Raw genomic sequence first — 14,049 nt, 5'->3', positions numbered from 1 at the left:
TTAATTTATTAAATTTAATTCACTTTAATCCATATGCTTTGATGTATTTGTTGAAGTGATTTTAGGTTTAGAAGGCAAGGATGGATTGAAGAAGTGAAAAAAAAAACATATAAAGTAGAGAATTTATGAAGAAATGAAGTTTGAAGCATTTTCAGAGTCATGCATACGCATGCCTCATGCGTACACACGTTTTGGAAATTCGCGAATTTATGCGCACGCATGCCTCATGCGTACGCATGACTGTCAGCACGTGACTTCACTTAAGTGAAAACGTGGGTTGCAATTTCAGGGCTTCCGGGGGCCAATCCAACTCATTCTGAAGTATTTTAAGTCAAACTCAAGGAGGATCAAGGGAGGAGCAATTAGGATAGTTTTAGATTATATTTTAGGTTAGATTTCTAGCAAGAGAAACTCTTTCTTCTCTCTAGAATTTAGAATTTTAGATTTAGTCTTCTCCTCAAATTTAGATTTTGATCTTGTTTTAATTGAGTTTTCTTAGCATTTTCTTATTCTAGCATCTTAATTCTTGTAGTTTTACTTGTTACTTTTTTTATTTTGTCACTTTTATGTTTATGAACTCTTATTAATTTTGATTTCTTTTAATACAATTTGATATTTTAAATTTCTTTGATGCTTGGTTGAATTATTATTATTATTATTGTTTTCTTGCAATTGGTAGTCATAGATTTTATTATTCATGCAATTTACCATGTTTTTCCTTTTATGCATGATAAGTGTTTGATAAAATGCCTCTTTTAGTTTTAGTGTAGTTTTTCACACTATTGCCTTGGGATTGAGGACTTCAGTGATCTTGAGTCATTGATGTCCAATATTGATTGATGATTTAGGGTTGTTAGTTGATTTTGTTTCTAACGCTAGTCTTTCACTACGCTAACTAGTGAGTTGGTTAGGATTTGTAGATTAAGATCAATTATGCCTATTTGACTTTTCTCAATGTATAGAGGTTGATTAAGTGGGATTAACTCTTCATAATTGCCATGTTTGTGATCAATGATTAGGATAGGAAACCTCGACTCTCAACCCTTGCCAAAACCTTTTTAGTATTTGAATTTCGTTTCCTTTACTAGTTGATTATTGATGAGCGGATAATTTATACGCTTTTTGGCATTGTTTTTAGATAGTTTTTAGTATAATCTAGCTACTTTTAGGGATGTTTTTATTAGTTTTTATGCTAAATTCACATTTCTGGACTTTACTATGAGTTTGTGTGTTTTTCTGTGATTTCAGGTATTTTCTGGCTGAAATTGAGGGACCTGAGCAAAACTCTGATAAAAGGCTGACAAAGGATTGCTGATGCTGTTGGATTCTGACCTCCCTGCACTCGAAATGGATTTTCTGGAGCTACAGAACTCCAAATGGCGCACTCTCAACGGCGTTGGAAAGTAGACATCCAGAGCTTTCCAGAAATAGATAATAGTCCATACTTTATTCGAAATTAGATGACGTAAACTGGCACTCAACACCAGTTCCATGCTGCATTCTAGAGTCAAACGCCAGAAACACGTCACAAACCAGAGTTGAATGCCAAAAACACGTTACAACTTGGTGTTCAACTCCAAAAGAAGCCTTTGCATGTGTAAAGCTTAAGCTCAGCCCAAGCACACACCAAGTGGGCCCCGGAAGTAGATTTTTGCATCAATTACTTACTTCTGTAAACCCTAGTAGCTAGTCTAGTATAAATAGAATATTTTACTATTGTATTATGAGTTTTTTGACCATTCGGTCTTTTGACCATAGGTCCTTCTCCCTATTTTCGAATTCATATTACATTTTGGGGGCTGGCCATTCGGCCATGCCTGGACCTTCACTTATGTATTTTCAACGGTGGAGTTTCTACACACCATAGATTAAGGGTGTGGAGCTCTGCTGTACCTCAAGTTTTAATGCAATTACTACTATCTTTTATTCAATTTCAATCTTATTTCTATTCTAAGATACTACTCGTACTTCAACCTGATGGATGTGATGATCCGTGACACTCATCATCATCCGTCCCTATGAACGCGTGCCTGACAACCACTTCCATTCTACAAGCGAAAGCTAGAGTGTGTATCTCTTGGATTCTTGATGCACGACGCATGGTTGCCCTCGCCTGACAACCGAGCCTTCCATTCCGTGAGATTAGAGTCTTCGTGGTATAAGCTAAAATTGATGGCGGCATTCATGAGAATCTGAAAAGTCTAAACCTTGTCTGTGGTATTCCGAGTAGGATTCCGGGAATGAATGACTGTGACGAGCTTCAAACTTGTGATTGTTGGGCATGATGACAAACGTAAAAGAATCAAGGGATTCTATTCCGACATGATCGAGAACCGACAGATGATTAGCCGTGCCGTGACAGAGTATTTGGACCTTTTTCACTGAGAGGATGGGATGTAGCCATTGATAACGGTGATGCCCTACACACAGCTTGCCATGGAAAGGAGTAAGAAGGATTGGATGAAAGCAGTAGGAAAGCAAAGATTCAGAAGGAGCACAGCATCTTCATACGCCTATCTGAAATTCTCATCGATGATCTACATAAGTATTTCTATCTTTATTTTCAGTTTATTTACTATTATTATTCGAAAACTCTATCACCATTTATTATCCGCCTGACTGAGATTTACAAGATGACCATAACTTGCTTCATACCAATAATCTCTGTGGGATAGACCCTTACTCACGTAAGGTTTATTACTTGGACGACCCAGTACACTTGCTGGTTAGTTGAGCGAAGTTGTGAAATTATGTTTAGACCATGGTATTGAGCACCAAGTTTTTGGGGCCATTACTGGGGAATTAATTTCAAACAACAAACTGTTCATCTTGTTGCTCAGATTAGGTGATTTTCTTTTTTGTTTTATTTTCAAAAATCTTTCAAAAATTTATCACCTATTTTTGAAAATTTTCAGAGTTTTCAAGAATGAATTCTAGAGTTTCATATAACATGTTTTAGCTTGGCTGGCTATTAAGCCATGTCTAATTCATAGGATTTTGATTGAGGACTTTGAATTCATTACTTCCTTTTTCCTATATATTTTTCAAAAAATATAAAATAAAATACAAAAAATAATAAATCATAAAAATAAAAAATATTTTGTGTTTCTTGTTTAAGTCTTGAGTCAACTTTTAAGTTTGGTGTCAATTGCATATTCATATTGTTCTTGCATTTTTCGAAAATTCATGCATTCATAGTGTTCGTCATGATCTTCAAGTTATTCTTGGTAAGTCTTCTTGTTTGATCTTGATGTTTTCTTGTTTTGTGTTGTATAATTTTTTTATGTGCATTTTTGCATTCATAGTGTCTAAACATGAAAGATTTCTAAGTTTGGTGTCTTGCATGTTTTCTTTGCATAAAAAATTTTTCAAAAATATGTTCTTGATGTTCATCATGATCTTCAAGGTGTTCTTGGTGTTCATCTTGACATTCATAGTGTTCTTGCATGATCATGTGTTTTGATTCAAAATGTTCATGTTGTGAGTCATTTTTGTTGTTTTTCTCTCTCATCGTTAAAAATTCAAAAATAAAAAATATATCTTTTCCTTTTTTCTCTCAAAATTTCAAAAATTTGAGTTGACTTAGTCAATTTTTGTTTAAAATTAGTTATTTCTTGTAAGTTAAGTCAAATTTTCAATTTTAAAAATCTTATCTTTTCAAAACCTTTTCAAAAATTAAATCTTTTTCATTTTTCTTACTATTTTTTCGAAAATTTTTAATTTGAATTTTAAAATCTTTTTCTTATCTTTAATTCATAATTTTCGAAAATTTTATTAACAATTAATGTGATTGATTCAAAAAATTTGAAGTTTGTTACTTTCTTGTTAAGAAAGGTTCAATCTTTAAATTCTAGAATCATATCTTTTAGTTTCTTGTTAGTCAAGTAACTAATTTTAATTTTAAAAATGAAATCTTTTCCATCCATATCTTTTTAATCATATCTTTTTATCATATCTTTTTCAAAAATTTGATTTCAAAATATCTTCTTATCTTCTTATCCTTTCAAAACTGACTTTCAAATCTTTTTCAAACTAACCAATTAACTTTTGTTTATTTTTTATCTTTTTCAAAACCACCTAACAAGTTTTCTCTCTCTAATTTTCGAAAATACCTCCCTCTTTTTCAAAAATTCTTTTTAATTAATTAATTGGTTTAAATTTTAATTTTAATTTTATTTCTTATCTTAATTTTTGAAAACTTCTCTCTCTCATCTTATTCTATTTATTCATTCATTTACTAACACTTCTCTTCATCTCAAATCACTGCCCCTATCCTCACCCTTGCATTTGGATTCTCTTTTCTTTATTCCCTTTCTTCTTCTACTAACAATAAGGAACTTCTTTACTGTGACACAGAGGATTCCATTTCGTTTTCTGTTCTCTTTTTTCTCATATGAGCAGGAACAAGGAAAAAGGCATTCTTGTTGAAACTGATCCAGAACCTGAAAGGACTATGAAGAGGAAACTAAGAGAAGCTAAATTACAACAATCCAAAGACAACCTTGCTGAAATTTTTGAACAAGAAAAGGAGATGGCAGCCGAACCCAACAACAATAATGCAAGAAGGATGCTTGGTGATTATACCACACCTACGTCCAAGTTTGATGGAAGAAGCATCTCAATTCCTGCCATAGGAGCAAACAATTTTGAGCTGAAACCTCAATTAGTTGCTCTGATGTAACAGAACTACAAGTTTCATGGACTTCCATCAAAAGATCCCTACCAGTTCTTAACTGAGTTCTTGCAGATCTGTGAGACTGTTAAGACTAATGGAGTAGATCCTGAAGTCAACAGGCTCATGCTTTTCCCTTTTGCTGTAAGAGACAGAGCTAGAGCATGGTTGGACTCTCAACCTAAAGATAGCCTGGACTCCTGGGATAAGCTGGTCACGGCCTTTTTGGCTAAGTTCTTTCCTCCTCAAAAGCTGAGCAAGCTTAGAGTGGATGTTCAGACCTTCAAACAAAAAGATGGTGAATCCCTCTATGAAGCTTGGGAAAGATACAAGCAGATGACTAAAAGATGTCCTTCTGACATGTTTTCAGAATGGACCATGATAGATATATTCTATTATGGTCTATCTGAGTTCTCTAAGATGTCACTGGACCATTCTGCAGGTGGATCCATTCACCTAAAGAAAACGCCTGCAGAAGCTCAAGAACTTATTGATATGGTTGCAAATAACCAGTTCATGTACACTTCTGAGAGGAATTCCGTAAATAATGGGATGCCTCAAAGAAAGGGAGTTCTTGAAATTGATGCTCTGAATGCCATTTTGGCTTAGAACAAAATGTTGACTCAGCAAGTCAACATGATTTCTCAAAGTCTGAATGGATGGCAAAATGCATCCAACAGTACTAAAGAGGCATCTTCTGAAGAAGAGGCTTATGATCCTGGGAACCCTGCAATAGCAGAGGTAAATTATATGGGTGAACCTTATGAAAACACCTATAATTCTTCATGGAGAAATCATCCAAATTTCTCATGGAGGGATCAACAAAAGCCTCAACAAGGCTTTAATAATGGTGGAAGAAACAGGCTCAGCAATAGCAAACCTTTTCCATTATCTTCTCAGCAACAGACAGAGAATTCTGAGCAAAATACCTCTAACTTAGCAAATATAGTCTCTGATCTGTCCAAAGCCACTTTAAGTTTCATGAGTGAAACGAGGTCCTCCATTAGAAATTTGGAGGCACAAGTAGGTCAGCTGAGTAAGAAAGTCACTGAAACTCCTCCTAGTACTCTCCCAAGCAATACTGAAGAAAATCCAAAAAGAGAGTGCAAGGCCATTGATATAATCAATATGGCCGAACCTAGAGAGGAAGGAGAGGACGTGAATCCCAATGAGGAAGACCTCATGGGACGTCTCTCAAGCAAGAAGGAGTTCCCTATTGAGGACCCAAAGGAAATTGAGGCTCATATAGAGGCCATAGAGATTCTATTAAACCTCCTTCTGCCATTCATGAGCTCTGAAGACTATTCTTCCTCTGAAGAGGATGAAGATGTAACTGGAGAGCAAGTTGCTCAATATCTAGGAGCTATCATGAAGCTGAATGCCAAGTTATTTGGTAATGAGACTTGGGAAAGTGAACCTCCCTTGCTCATTGGTGAACTAGATACATGGGTTCAGCAAAGTTTACCTCAAAAGAAACAAGATCCTGGTAAATTCTTAATACCCTGTACCATAGGCACCATGACCTTTGAAAAGGCTCTGTGTGACCTAGTGTCAGGCATAAATCTAATGTCACTCTCTATAATGGAGAAGCTGGGGATCATTGAGGTACAACCTGCCATATTCTCATTACGATTGGTAGACAAGTCAGTAAGACAAGTTTATGGATTGGTAGAGGACGTGTTAGTAAAGGTTGAAGACCTTTACATCCCTGCTGATTTCATAATCTTAGACACTAGGAAGGAGGAGGATGAATGCATCATCCTTGGAAGACCTTTCCTAGCCATAGCAGGAGCTGTGATAGATGTTAACAGAGGAGAATTAGTCCTTCAATTAAATGGGGACTACCTTGTGTTTAAGGCTCAAGGGTCTTCTTCTTTAATAATGGAGAGGAAGCATGAAAAGCTTCTCTCAATACAGAGTCAAACAAAGCCCCCACAATCAAACTCTAAGTTTGGTGTTGAGAGGCCACAGCCAAACTCTAAGTTTAATGTTGAATCCCCACATCCAAACTCTAAGTTTGGTGTTGGGAGTCTACAACATTGACCTGATCACCTGTGGGGCTCCATGAGAGCCCACTGTCAAGCTAGTGACATTAAAGAAGCGCTTATTGGGAGGCAACCCAATTTTTTTTTATCTAATTTTATTTTATTTTCATTGTTCCTTAATGTTTTATTAGGTTCATGATCATGTGGAGTCACGAAAAAAATACAAAAATTAAAAACAGAATCAAAAATAGCAGAAGAAAAATCACACCCTGGAGGAAGGACTTACTGGCGTTCAAACGCCAGTAAGAAGCATCTGACTGGCATTCAACGCCAGAAACAAGCAGCATCCTAGCGTTTGAACGCCAGGAATATACCCTGAGGAGAGCTGGCGCTGAACGCCAGAAACAAGCATGGAACTAGCGTTCAACACCAGAAACATGCTGCAATTGGGCGTTGATCGCCCAACATAAGCATCACTTCGGCGTTTAAATGCCAGAATTGTATGCAAAGGCATTTTACATGCCTAATTGGTGCAAGGATGTAAATCCTTGACACCTCAGGATCTGTGGACCCCACAGGATCATCCCAGGATCTGTGGACCCCACAGGATCCCCATCTACCTCAACTCATTACCTTCTCTCCTCTTCTTCATATTCATCCTCTCTTCCCCAAAAACCCTTCACCAATCACCTCAATCTCTCTTTCCAATTACCCCTCTTCACCACTCACATCCTTCCACTCTTCCCCAAAAACCCCACCTACCTTCAAAATTCAAAATCACTTTCCCACCCAACCCACCCAACATGGCCGAACCTTAACCCTTCTCCCTCCACTATAAATACCCCTCCATTCTTCTTCATTTTCACACAAGACAACCATCTCTTCTCCTCTTTGGCCGAAACACAACCTTCTCTCCCTCTCCTCCATATCTTCTTCTTCTTCTTCATCATCTATTCTTTCTTCTCTTGCTCGAGGGAGAGCAATATTTTAAGTTTGGTGTGGTAAAATCATAGCTTTTTGTTTTTCCATAACCATTAATGGCACCTAAGACCGGAGAAACCTCTAAAAAAGGGAAAGGGAAGACAAAAGCTTCCACCTCCGAGTCATGGGAGATGGAGAGATTCATCTTCAAAGCCCATCAAGACCACTTCTATGATGTTGTGGCCAAGAAGAAGGTGATCTCTGAGGTCCCTTTTAAGCTCAAGAAAAATGAGTATCCGGAGATTCGACACGAGATTCAAAGAAGAGGTTGGGAAGTTCTAACCAACCCCATTCAACAAGTCAGAATCTTGATGGTTCAAGAGTTCTATGCCAATGCATGGATCACTAGGAACCATGATCAAAGTATGAACCCGAATCCAAAGAACTATCTTACAATGGTTCGGGGAAATACTTAGATTTTAGTCTGGAAAATGTGAGGTTGGCATTCAACTTGCCCATTGATGGTGCAGAAATTGGTAAATTAAAAATTATTAGGATATATACATTACAAGTATAGTTCTTAACTCACCAGAAATCCACTTATCAATTTAGAAAGGTGTCACAGGAATTTAAAATTAAAATACTGGGAGTATGAATCCCAGGTCGTCTCCCAACGAGTTGCAAAAAAGTGTGCTATTTTATTAATCAGATGTTTTCAAAAAGGTTTGAGTTGAGTAAACAGGAAATTAAATTGGAGAATTTGAATAATGTAAATAAAAGCCTTGACTGGGAGTTGATTAGTTAGAAGTCCCATTATTGTTGAATTACTCTCTAAATTAATTGATAATTAAAGGTTATCCTGTTTAGTTATCTCTTACTAGGTAAGGGAAAGTCAAACAAGTTGGAATGCTACGTCCGTTTACAAGTTGCAACCCACTTAATTAAAAGGGATTGGTGTTAGTGACTAGAGGGTAATCCAACAATAAACCCAATTACAATCTTTCTTTTAAGCCTTCCAACTCAAGGGTTCCTTTCAATCAACTCCCCATCAAGTTAGGGAACTACTCGCTCATTGTGAATGTAAAATTCATAACATATGAAAGGGAATTGAAGAAAGACATTGTAAATAAAAATCAAAGTAATCAATTAAAATTAAAAGTAATCCTTGTATTAAATAATCCTAAAAATATTTTAATGGTAAAATTAAACAAAGCAAAGTACATGGAAGAGTAAAGCCAAGTAAAGAAAACGAACTAGAATAACGAAGTCTTGATGAGGTAATAACTCTTCTCAGTATCCCAATGCAAAAAGTGGTAGAAAAATAAAATCCTAAGGACTATGAATGTGTAAAGAGAAAACCTAGAGAAGGAGTAAAAACTAGATCTAAAACTAAACTATCTAGAATGAATTGTTGTTCTGGTTTCTGCATGTTCTCTGGCTTTAGTCTACTGTTCTGGGCTGAAAACTGGGTCAAAATAGGGTCCAAAATGGCCCCCAGCGAATTCTGCAGATTATGCAGATCGTGCTCGTCATGCGATCGCGTCATCCATGCGGACGCGTCATTCGCGTTTTTCCCTTCCACACGGTCGCATCGCCCACACTTCCGCGTCACTTGTGCTTTTCCAATCCGCGCGGTCGCGTGAGCCATGCGGCCGCGTCACTGCGATTTCTCCTCTTTCGCGCGAACGCGTAAGCCATGCGGCCGCGTCATTTCTCGTTGGTTATCTCCTCATTTTCTCGTGTTCCTTCCATTTTTGCTAGCTTCCTTTCCAATCGCCAACTCATTCATGCCCTATAAAGCCTGAAACACTTAACACACAGATTACGGCATCAAATGGAATTAAGGAAAATTAAAATGCATAATTAAAAGTCTCTAAGAAGCAGTTTTCAATCATAATAATTTCAGGAAGAAAATATAAATGCATGCTAAATTAATGAATAAGTGGGTAAGGATCATGATAAAACCACATAATTAAACACAATATAAACCATAAAATAGTGGGTTATCAACCTCCCCACACTTAAACATTAGCATGTCCTCATGCTTAACTGCAGGAGATAAGATAAATAAGTATGAACTTGTAGAAACTCATGCAATGCAATGCAACCTATATATATGAATGCAACTATATGATTCTTGCCCACTTGATCGAAAGTAAATAAGCTCTTCAAAATAATTATAAATCAAATTCCACTAATTCTACCATTATACAGTAAGACAGATAAAAGTGCAAGAAGATAGCTCATGAAAGCAGGGAACATGGAAATTCAAGTATTAAACCCTCACTGATGATGTATGTACGCTCTAATCTCTCTAGTGTATAGGGTAATCACTCTATCCTTCTCTAATCAGGCTCTCTAACTTTTGTTCTTCTCCTAACCAATCAACAACAGTTAATATACCAATGCAAACATCATGAGGTCTTTTCAAGGTTGTAATAGGGCCAAGGTAATGGTAGGGATACATATATGGTTAAGTGAGCTTATAAATTGAATCTTTAATTAACCCAAGCTTTAACCCAACCTATATATTTTATATAACCTTAGAATTCATACCTAGCCACCCAGAATTCCCTTTTACATTCTATACTCATGTATCAAATTTTGTCATATGTGCATTGATCTTTGAATTCTTAATTCAGCATTGAGGTAATTTTGTTCCCTTATTTATTTATTGATTTTTTTTGACATAAAAATAAATATAGCTTATCAATGCACATAGATTTTTAATTCTTATAGTTTCACATGAGTAGGTATCCAAATTCCCATTGTATTATCATGACACATTCCCTTAATAACTTTTGTTCCCACAATTTCCCATACTTAAACTAGCATACACAATTCTATCTTAAGCTAACCAAAGATTCAATTTGGGATATACAATTATTTTTCCGCTTAAGGCTAGTAATGTGGTAAAATATAGAACAAATGGGATTTAAAGGCTCAAAGTGGTTAACAAAGGTAATTGAAAAGGGTAGGCTTAATTTGGATAAGTGAGTTTAAACAAATAATGGCCTCAATCATATGCAAGCATACAAACATAATAAATATTGGATATATAGGATGAAACAAAATATAGATTACAATCATAGAGAAGTAAACACACAAGAATAAAATAATTATGGTTAAATAATGTAACCATGCATAAAGGCTCAAATCTTCACAGGTTGTGTGTTCTTTAGCTCAAAAATCATGTTCCAGATACAACTTCAAGCAGATTTATCATAAAAAATGTTTTTAATCAAAATTAGTGAAATTTTGTTCCAAAGATAGAGTCTTAGAAGAAACTTATTGTCTTTTCAATCAAGTAGAACGTGCATGCAACTAACCTATTACTATGCAATTTATCCTATTCTATAAAAGAGAGAAAATCTAACTAAAATATCCTAATTTATTGGTGCTAGAGAAGAGAAATTACCTCTGAAAGTCAGGTACTGACCGACCTCCCCACACTTAAGGCTTTGCACTGTCCCCGGTGCCATCTGTTAGGAACAGGGGTGGGCTGGTAGCAGTATCTCCACAGTCGGGACCATTATGGCTCCCTGTGCTGGTAAAATAAGTGGATTCCGGGGTGTCTGAGTCTCTGCAATCTCCTCTAAATAGCTCTCTGAGGTGTTTGAATCGGCGGTTGTTACTGCGCTCTCTTAACTTTGCTTTCTGTTCTTGCCGATCCAACCTTTCGATTATCAACCTTTATGATCCTCTTAACTCTTTTTGTTGAGGGCTTGACTGCAGTTGAAGAAGGTTCTGCCACTAATGCTCTTTTAGTTCCTCTTCTTACTGGGGGTTTGGGAGTAGCTTTCTCTTTACCTTTCTTGGTGGCCATCCTGAAAAAGGGAAGAGAAAGTAATTTAAATTCAAACAGATATAGCAAGGAAGGGAACGAAAAAGGTGGTGATGGATGCACATTAAGATGTAACTGACATTAACACATGCTCATGAGTACATGTGAAAAATCATCGATGGAAAATAGCTAGTGCATATAATGACAAGTGAATGAAAGGTATTGATTGGCATGCCGGAAAAGGGCGTGAGTTGCATAGACCAAGCATTACTTGTAATAAATCACCATGTTGTATTGACAATTAAATTCAATTAATACAATAGTAAAGGGAGTTTATGAAAAGCAACCATTGAATAGTAGAAAGTATGATAGAGAAGTGCATAATGCCATATGGGCTTTTTCACAAACACATAGCATGCATGGGAAATAAGGTATAGAAAGTATTAAAGTAAACATGCAAGCAACCCTTTAAAGAAAATAATATATAATTGCCAAACAATTTGCAACAATCCACAAGCATATAATGAGGAATAATGACTCAAATAAATTTCTAACACCATGTAAAAAGGAAAGAAGAAGAAAGAAAATATGGATAGTGAAAAGAAAAAGAAAAGAAAAGAAAATAACATATAAAATAAGAAGAATGATAGAAAAGGAAGGAGGGAAGAAGAAAATAAAACCTTGTTAATGGAGGTGAGAGAGAGAGAGAGTGAAAGGTGAGATAGAAGGAAGAAGGGATAAGGAAGAAAAAAGGAGGGAAAAGAAAAATTAGGATTTGGAGAAGAGAAAGATAAGATATTTTGGCAATTTAGGTTGAGCTATGCGGCGCAAGCGACGCGGCCGCGTGGGGCACGCGTTCGCGTGATTGCGCTTTAATTCAGTTGACGCAGTTGCGTCGGTCACGCGGTCACATGACCCATGTTATGCTTCTGGCGCGAGTGCAGCGTCGCGCCTGCACAACTCTCTGTTCGAATTTATATATTTGCCAAATTTGGGGTGACGCGATCGCGTGGGGCATGAGATCGCGTGAGTGGGCTTCAGAAAGGAATCATGCGGATGCGTCGGCGACGCGGTCGTGTGATAGGGATTGTGCGTCCAGCACCAATCCAGCACCACTCTCGCACAATAATTCGTTGTGCACCCCTTTTTACGTCAAAAATCAGAGCACGCGGCCGCGTGGGGCACGCGGTCGCGTGGGAGGCCATTATTCCCAGATGACGCGGACGCGTCAGCGACGTGGTCGCGTGGGACAATTTGTGCCACTGGCACGCCTCCAGCCACACTCCAACGTGACTCTCTGTTCGTTTTTTATTTTCTCCCCTCTCCTTTCAACGCGGACGCGTCGGTGATGCGGTCGCGTCGCGTGGGTTTTTTTTTATATTATGCAAATGCAGGTGCACGAAATGTGCTGATAAAGAGAAGGGTCATTTTATAGAAAAACTAAAAACAAAGAAAAGAACGATCATACCATGGTGTGTTGTCTCCCACCTAGCACTTTGCTTTAACGTCCGTAAGTTGGACGCTCCACTAGCTCAATCTTCTGCCATGTGGGGATCTTCCAAGAGGAAGATCTCAAGCTCTTTATTTTTCTGCATCTTCTCACCATGGTACAGCTTCAGACGTTGTCCATTAACTTTGATAAGTTCAGTGCTTGAAGGATGGCTTAGGTGATAAACTCCGTATGGTTCGGCCTTCTCTACTCTGTATGGACCTTCCCATCTTGATCTCAACTTGCCTGGCATGAGCCTCAGTCGAGATTTGTAAAGGAGGACTAAATCCCCAGGTTGGAACTCTTTTCTCTTGATGTGCTGATCATGTACAACCTTCATCTTCTCCTTGTATATTCTTGAGTTCTCATAAGCTTCTAGACGAAGGCTCTCTAGTTCTTGCAGTTGCAACTTCCTTTCAGCTCCGGCTTTCTCAATTTCCATGTTGCACTCCTTGACTGCCCAAAAGGCTCTGTGCTCTACTTCAACTGGGAGATGACAAGCTTTTCCATAAACTAAGCGGAAAGGATTCATCCCAATGGGTGTTTTATATGCTGTTCTATATGCCCATAGTGCATCTGGTAGCCTGGTGCTCCAGTCTTTTCTATAAGGTTTTACTATCTTCTACAAGATGCGCTTTATCTCTCTATTTGACACCTCGACTTGCCCATTGGTCTGAGGATGGTATGCTGTTGCAACCTTATGAATTATTCCATGCTTCTTCATTAATCCTGTTAGTCTCCTGTTACAAAAATGGGTGCCTTGATCGCTCACGATTGCTCGTGGTGATCCAAAACGGTAAATAATATGGTTTCTCATAAAGAAAACAACAGTGTTAGCATCATCAGTGTGGATAGGAATTGCTTCCACCCATTTGGAAACGTAATCCACATCTAACAATATATAAAAATTACCATTAGAATTTGGAAATGGACCCATAAAGTCAATGCCCCAAACATAAAAAATTTCACAAAAAAGCATAATTTGTTGAGGCATCTCATCCCTCCTGGATATATTACCAAATTTTTGGCATGGAAGACAAGATTTACAGAACTCAGCAGCGTCTCTAAAAAGAGTAGGCCACCATAATCCACAGTCTAAGATCTTTCTAGCTGTTCTTTGAGGGCCAAAATGTCCTCCACTATCAGATGAGTGACAGGCCTCTAAAATGGACTGGAATTCTGATTGAGGCATACAACG

At 37.4% G+C, this 14,049-nt stretch overlaps 1 non-coding gene across 1 annotated transcript; it reads right to left on the bottom strand.

Moving 5' to 3' along the window:
• Positions 1–4,930: 4,930 nt before the first annotated feature.
• On the bottom strand, positions 4,931–5,034 carry LOC130948934 (small nucleolar RNA R71). Its single transcript, XR_009073297.1, has one exon. It is a non-coding gene; the product is annotated as a small nucleolar RNA R71 (small nucleolar RNA).
• Positions 5,035–14,049: the final 9,015 nt, after the last annotated feature.

Source organism: Arachis stenosperma, chromosome 1 (genome assembly GCF_014773155.1).
Source record: "Arachis stenosperma cultivar V10309 chromosome 1, arast.V10309.gnm1.PFL2, whole genome shotgun sequence".
NCBI classification, from domain to species: Eukaryota; Viridiplantae; Streptophyta; class Magnoliopsida; order Fabales; family Fabaceae; genus Arachis; species Arachis stenosperma.
Note: the sequence above shows the minus strand (reverse complement) of the source record. Positions and strands in the feature narration are given on the sequence as shown.